The following is a 6930-nucleotide window of genomic DNA, read 5'->3' on the forward strand; positions in this document are numbered from 1 at the left end:
GCATGGTGCTTCTTCAGACTTTCGAGGCGCAGGTCGTGGGGAGCGAGGCACCGACTGCCCGGCCCAGGGGTTTGGGGGGGTTATTTTCAGTCGGTCGCGTTTTCCTCTGGGGCAATTAGCGTAAGTGAATGGCGCGGGAGGTGTGACGTCGTGTCACGCAGTTGTCAGCACCGTGACTGTTGTCCCAACTCTGGGTTCTTTCCCCGGTGTGCAAGCCAGGAACACACAGAGCAGAGGTATTCCCACGTTTATTCCATTAATGCGCAGAAATGGGGTGCTCGTGCCAAACCAGGAGCACACCGTAGTTTCAAAAATCGCCACTTTCCTGCATTGATTATTACTTATTCAGTTAATACATACTCATCATTATTCTCTTTAATGATTGGTTGAGATTTCTTCACTTCCTATGTAAATTACTGCGCACACTCTGTCCTCTTCCATTATTCTCCTTGAAGTAGGCGGTATTATTTGGGTCAGTGGTCAATGAGTCAGTGGTCACGATCTCCCCCTGCCTGAATTACCTTTTACCTACTTCTCCTCTGATTTTGGCAGTTCCAAGTGGTTTTCTCAGTTTCCTGACCAGGCCTACAGTTCATCACTCTCTTGACAGGAATACCCTGCTTATCAACAATGCCACATTGTCTGGTAGTTGGTTCCTGAATTGAATCATAGATAAATCATGTCTAGTTACTATTTCTCTGTTTTAATATTAGGTAAAAAATTAAATAGGATTGGGGCACTACAGAGGACTTGAGCAGCAGCAGGTTTCCTTGGTTGCTTCCATTACATTTCACATTTCATTTTCCAAGTTTATGTCAATTTTACTACAACATGACTTCGGTGAATGCGGAAGCTGAGTAATGAAACCTGCCTTCCTTACCTGGGAGAGGTGGGAAAACCCCTCCCTGCTGATGTCTTTGGTACACTTAACGGTGAGGGTGGTGCATGCTCAAAATTGATGTTGGCTAAATACGAAATTCTATTCTAAACGGAAAAAAATTGGTATTTTGTCCATTAGTCTGTTAAAGCGCGTATCATAGAAGTAGTGTACAGTTGGCAGTGACTAAAAAAGTAGCACTGATACTTGGTCATAAATTATATCATTTAATTGAACAACATTAAATGTAGGTGAGTAAAATCATCAGTCCTCAGCCTCTTCAGTGAAGTATTACTTGCCCTCGATTTTGTAAAATGCAAGTAATTTCTCAAGATGGCAGTCCAAGGGGAAGTTGTTTAGCAATATTTTAGCATTATGGGGGATTTGTTGTGCATGTGCATGTTCTTTAGATCAGTAAATAACTCTGTGGCTGAAACAATCATCTTTTCCTGCTGTCCTTTGACTCCACACTGAGGATTTGAAGAAAACCAAACAAACAAATCCTCTTGGACATGACGCAGGATTAACTGTTGAAGGTTGCTACTTTGGAGACGTCATTCAGTCAGGAGAACACTTTGAAGAAAAGCAAGCTATTCCTCAAGTGTGAACTTAAGTGGAGAATTGAATAAATAGCAAATAAACACTGACTGTCCCATGTAGCTGCCTGAAAAATACCTCTTAAGAGACCTCTACCAAAGCTGTGTACAAAGGTTACTTCAGCCTAATTCTGCACTGAGAAGTGGCACTGGAGCTGAAGGTTTGCCATGTTGTAAGATTACTTTTAAATTTTTCTCATTTTTTTAATCCAGGTAACCACCTATACATCTTCAACAAAAGTATGTAATGCTATTTCCTTATAGCTGTTCCTGTGACATGTTAAATATGGGACATGTGACATACTGTCATGTTAGAGCACATCCCATTTATTATAAAAACTTAAACTCTCTTGCTTAGCAAGATAAGGATCCTCGTGTTCCTTAGTATCAACAGTAATACATGAGAGATCATAACTCAGTTGAAAGAGTCACATCAGAAATCTTTAATTACAAACTCAGATCTGTTACCAGTTCCTGTGTTGTAACAGCATCATGTTGCCTTCCTACAAAAAAAAGCAGGTGATTCTGCAAAATGATTCCTCAGGCCCTATTCTGGTCTCAGTTTATAACCATGTGTATACAACAGCTCAGAGATAATAACTAGCTGTTATGTTAGGTCTCATCTATATAGCTAAGAGCACGATGAAGCCTGAGTGTGTCCTGCATAACAAATTTCTTAATACGTGGCTTGTTTCTTTCATTGCTGTGTTGACTTTCCAATGCTATTAAGTGTAGGAAATCGTAGGCACTCAGTTATAAAGATATGACTCAAAGCACACAGTGAGGATACACACAGAGAAAGGAAGAATCATTTTTATATACTCCTGTTGGAAAATAAATCTGCAGCCTGAATTCACAGCTAATGGAACTCTGTTGGTGGCATTACACTAGAGGTTAATCTGTCTCCAGGAGTTTAAGACAGAAACTTGTAAAATATTAGTGAAATAAAGGGAAGCTTGACTCAGTAAACTAGTAGTGTTTGAATTTAACACATTGTAAAGGTGAGTGGAGTGCTGGCATGCTGAGCATGATTTAAACTATCTGCATGCTATAGATTTTCACTATAAATAGACCTAAAAAAACCCGCAAACAGCAAATAAATCATTCTCCCCAAGCTGCTGACAGGAATTAGAGGAGTCAGTGTTTAGGTAACAAAATCTGCTGAACACAGAGTAGTTCCATGCTACTGTGAAGTGGGAGGAAGATTTTCTTGATGAGGACTTGTCACTTGTATATTGCATGCTCCAATGCATGCTCTGCCCTGCTAACTAGTTGATTGCGGTCTGCACTAAGCACGTGAAAAAAAAAAAGAGTGAAGACAGACTTGTGCCTTAAGCCCGCATCTTGGGGCAGCTGTGCCAACTGGTCTCCTGTTTTGGTGAATTTACTTCCAAAAACACTAAGGGTGATTCTGGACCACCTTTGAGGTTGCCCTCCAGCTCCACACTAGTAGCCATCCATACGAGCATGACACAGGGCATGCCTCATGGTGATGTAACACAGCTCCAGCTTCCCATTAGTTACATCTTCTCTCAGGCTTTTGGTAAAAGACCTTTACAGACAAGTCTGTGTCTATGAGCAAAGGAAAGGCTTTTGTGCATTGAGTCAGATCTTCACGCAGTCTACCATTCTAGCTCCAGCTCAGGTCCATATCAGATGTAGAAGCACAACAGGAACATACAACAGATTGTTCTGAAAAACATGTATACAAAACAGTTTTTGTCTTTGTTTCTATCCAAGTTCTTAGACATGGTGTTTATATATATTCTTTATATATTTTTCTGATGGTAAAATACATTTTCTGATTAGCATTAAGAACTTGTAAGACTTTTTAAAATCCTTTTTCATTTTGGCTTCAGAAATACCTTCTGGCTTGGGCTTACAGAAAACAAGTCAATCCTGGAATAAATTATTCCTTCTATCTCCATATGTTCAAATGCCCATATGTTTTTTACAAGAAGCATTAAGAGGCAGCAGAGTTTTATGCTAAAATACATCTGCATGTTCAAATACAATTATGCATTCTTATTTTACCCCCCTCAGAGGCACTTTTATTATATAGCAGTTTTTGCTGGCTTCTTTTTACTTTGCAGAATATTTTCTCTCTCGTGAAGACTATTCCACAAAAGATGCCACAAGAGACAAAGAACTGTAAAGTAAGTTTATGAAACAAAATTATCCATTACGTACTGTGTCAGATTTGATTGCAAAATAGGAAGTCTTTTTGTGATTTTTTGGTAAGATTTTAGTGTTGTAAGACTTGTTATCTCTTGAAATATGATGCAAGAATCACTGATGAGTTATTGTTCTGCAAGATCAGGTTCGTTAAAGAGCACAAGATACATATTTTTTTCAGTTCCTTGATTAGAAAAAAGACATCTTACTATGTTTTTATTTTAGGCATCATAGTAAATTTGTAACCAGGTACGCATTGGCTGTTATGGTTATTAATGATCCCATAAAACAAGTTATGTACTTACACATATTTAGGAAAGTATGGCTAATGTGAAATTATAATGGGAGATATTTGTATAATAAATTACCTGGGGTACAAATGGGTATCTGTTGCTTTACTGCACGCAACTGTATACACTGATAGTTCCCCAGAACTTTTGCTGCTGATGTGGACTATATGTGGATGATTGCCTCCTTCCCATTTATGTTACCTCTTGTTTCACGTACTGACATGTAATTACTTGTTCATCTGTCTCTTCTACTGCCCTTACACTTTAATTTTTATTCATTTTTGAGACAAGGGAAAATCTCTGTTGATCTGTTTAATCAGAGTGGTATATCAGTGTGTGTGTGCGTGTGTAGGTAAAGATTTACAAGTGTGCTTCTATCTATCTGCTCTCAGTGCTTCCTTAAATACTGTTTGAACCTTTTGAACAGTTTAAACTAAAAATGAAGGAGGGGGTAAAAGTGTCAGATGCCAAATTCCTCAAAGTTTAATGAAAATGGGGAGCAGAGTACAAGATAGAAATCCTACTCCTATTCAACTGAGTAGAAAGGCTGCAACATGAGGTCACTGTCTTTATGATGTAATCAAAAGACTTAAAAAATGCATCAAGTCCAGGATAAATTTTAATTAAAGTTTGTATGTTATTAACTCTGGAAAATCCAACTAACCACACACCTCTGTTAGAGATTCATGGAACCAATTCTTTTATTCATTGCCACTCTGTGACTAGTTCCACTAATTTTTGTTCTGCCCTCACTCACTGCCAAAACATCCTCATGAAAGGTTTCAAGACAAGGGTGGTAGGAGGCCACAGAGGCAGGGCAATATCATCTGATAACATCCAAGTTTGTTGGCCATAAGGTAAAGAAGAAAAGTGACAATGTATAGTTTAAGTCTACAGCCTTTGTCCTGGAAAAATACTGCCATGGCTACTTACATTTGAGTCTGTCTAAAGGCACAGAAGCTGCCCCTGCATGCCCAAACCACACTGATGTTCTGAGCCAAGACCTGGGAACGACAAGAATTCAACGAACCCTCCTTACACACTCCCGGCTCACCCCTTATTTCTGAATCATTTGGCTTGCTTAAGTGTATTTTCATTTAAGTTCCAAGATAGGAGTCTTGTCTTTTTTCTTTTCTTTTCTTTTCTTTTCTTTTCTTTTCTTTTCTTTTCTTTTCTTTTCTTTTCTTTTCTTTTCTTTTCTTTTCTTTTCTTTTCTTTTCTTTTCTTTTCTTTTCTTTTCTTTTCTTTTCTCTTTTCTTTTCTTTTCTCTCTTCTCTTCTCTTCTCTTCTCTTCTCTTCTCTTCTCTTCTCTTCTCTTCTCTTCTCTTCTCTTCTCTTCTCTTCTCTTCTCAATAAAACATTCAGAACAACAATGTGAATCTAGAGGGGAAAGTCACACTCTTCTGTTCAGTGGAGAGAACAGCTGAGAGCGGGAGTTAGCATCAACCTCGGCTGGTACATCTGTGCCATACTGGAAGCACACACCTCAAAGGTATTAACCCCGTCATAGAGAGGAGTGGAGGTGCCCTAGCACACTGCCATGCTTGAGACAGCTGAGGCCAGGATGAGATTCACAGCTGTAGTAACAGCTTCCATTTCCAGAGCTAATACTCCGTTTCCTTCAGTCAGATGTTTACATTTTGAAGGTACATGCAGTAAAAACCAAGCTGCCAAGAAAAATATGTAGAAGAGTTTCTCTACATAACATAAAAACAAAGAAAAGGCATGCTGGTTATGTAATCTGTTTTAAAAATCCTGACCAAATCACTCTGAACTCTAAATTACCTCTATGAGTCTGCAGCAGGCTTTTCGCTTCAGTGAATACAATGAACTGTTTATCACTGTCTCCTGTTCCAATATATGAAGAAAATTACATCCTTTACCCTATTTTTGAGAGGGAAAAATGCTTAGATTTTGTTTGTTATATATTTTTTGTTGGTTGGGAAAAAAAGTTATAAAGCTCCACCATCTAGCACAATTCCCTGTCTTCTATGATAAGATAGTATTTGTCAAACGGATTTCACAAGATGAACCCTAATAATGAGCATGCACTTTTTGTTGGATCTTAATGAGTTTTCTGTGCTTATTTTGTGCTTCATTAGTCCATTTTTGTATTTTTTTCCTTTTTATATGTTTTCCATTGTCAAATATGGTACTTTTTGATAAAAATATACAAAATGTAACTGTTTCCTCATTGATGGGTTATTTGATGGTCTTTTCTTCAAGATAAGTGCTTAGAAACCAAGTTGTAAATCCAGCAAGATGTCATCATCTTTAGTTATAAATAATCTCACTGTAGTAATAATCATATATTTGTCTTTACTTTGCCTGGCCCTATCATGATCATAGAATCATAGAATGGTTTAGGTTGGAAGGGACCTTGAAGATCATTGAGTTCCAACCCCACTGCCATAGGCAGGGACACCTCCCTCTAGACCAGGTTGCTCAAAGCCCCATCTGGCCTGGCCTTGAACACCTCAAGGGATGGGGCCTCCACAACTTCCCTTGGCAACCTGTTCCAGTGTCTCACCACCTTTACAGTGAAAAAATTTCTTCCAAATATCTAATATAAATCTCCCCTCTTCCAGTTTGAAGCCATCCCCCCTCATCCTATCACTCTGCTCCCTGACAAAGATGCCTTCCTCAACTTTCTTGTAGGCCACCTTCAGATACTGGAAGGCAGCTATAAAGTCTCCCCAGAGCCTTCTCTTCTCCAGGCTGAACAACCCCAACGCTTTCAGCCTGTCTTCATACAAGAGCTGCTCCAGCCCTCTGACCATCTTCGTGGCCCTCCTCTGTAGGAGCTCCAACAGGTCCATGTCCTTCTTATCTTACAGGCTCCAGAGCTGGATGCAGTACTCCAGGTGGGGTCTCACCAGAGTAGAGGGGAAGAATCATCTCCCTTGACCTGCTGGCCACATTTCTTCTGATGCAGCCAAGGATACGGTTGGCCTTCTGGGCTGCAATTGTGCATTGCTGGCTCATGTTGACA

This window comes from Charadrius vociferus, unplaced genomic scaffold (genome assembly GCF_000708025.1).
Source record: "Charadrius vociferus isolate BGI_N301 unplaced genomic scaffold, ASM70802v2 scaffold158, whole genome shotgun sequence".
Lineage (NCBI taxonomy): Eukaryota > Metazoa > Chordata > Aves > Charadriiformes > Charadriidae > Charadrius > Charadrius vociferus.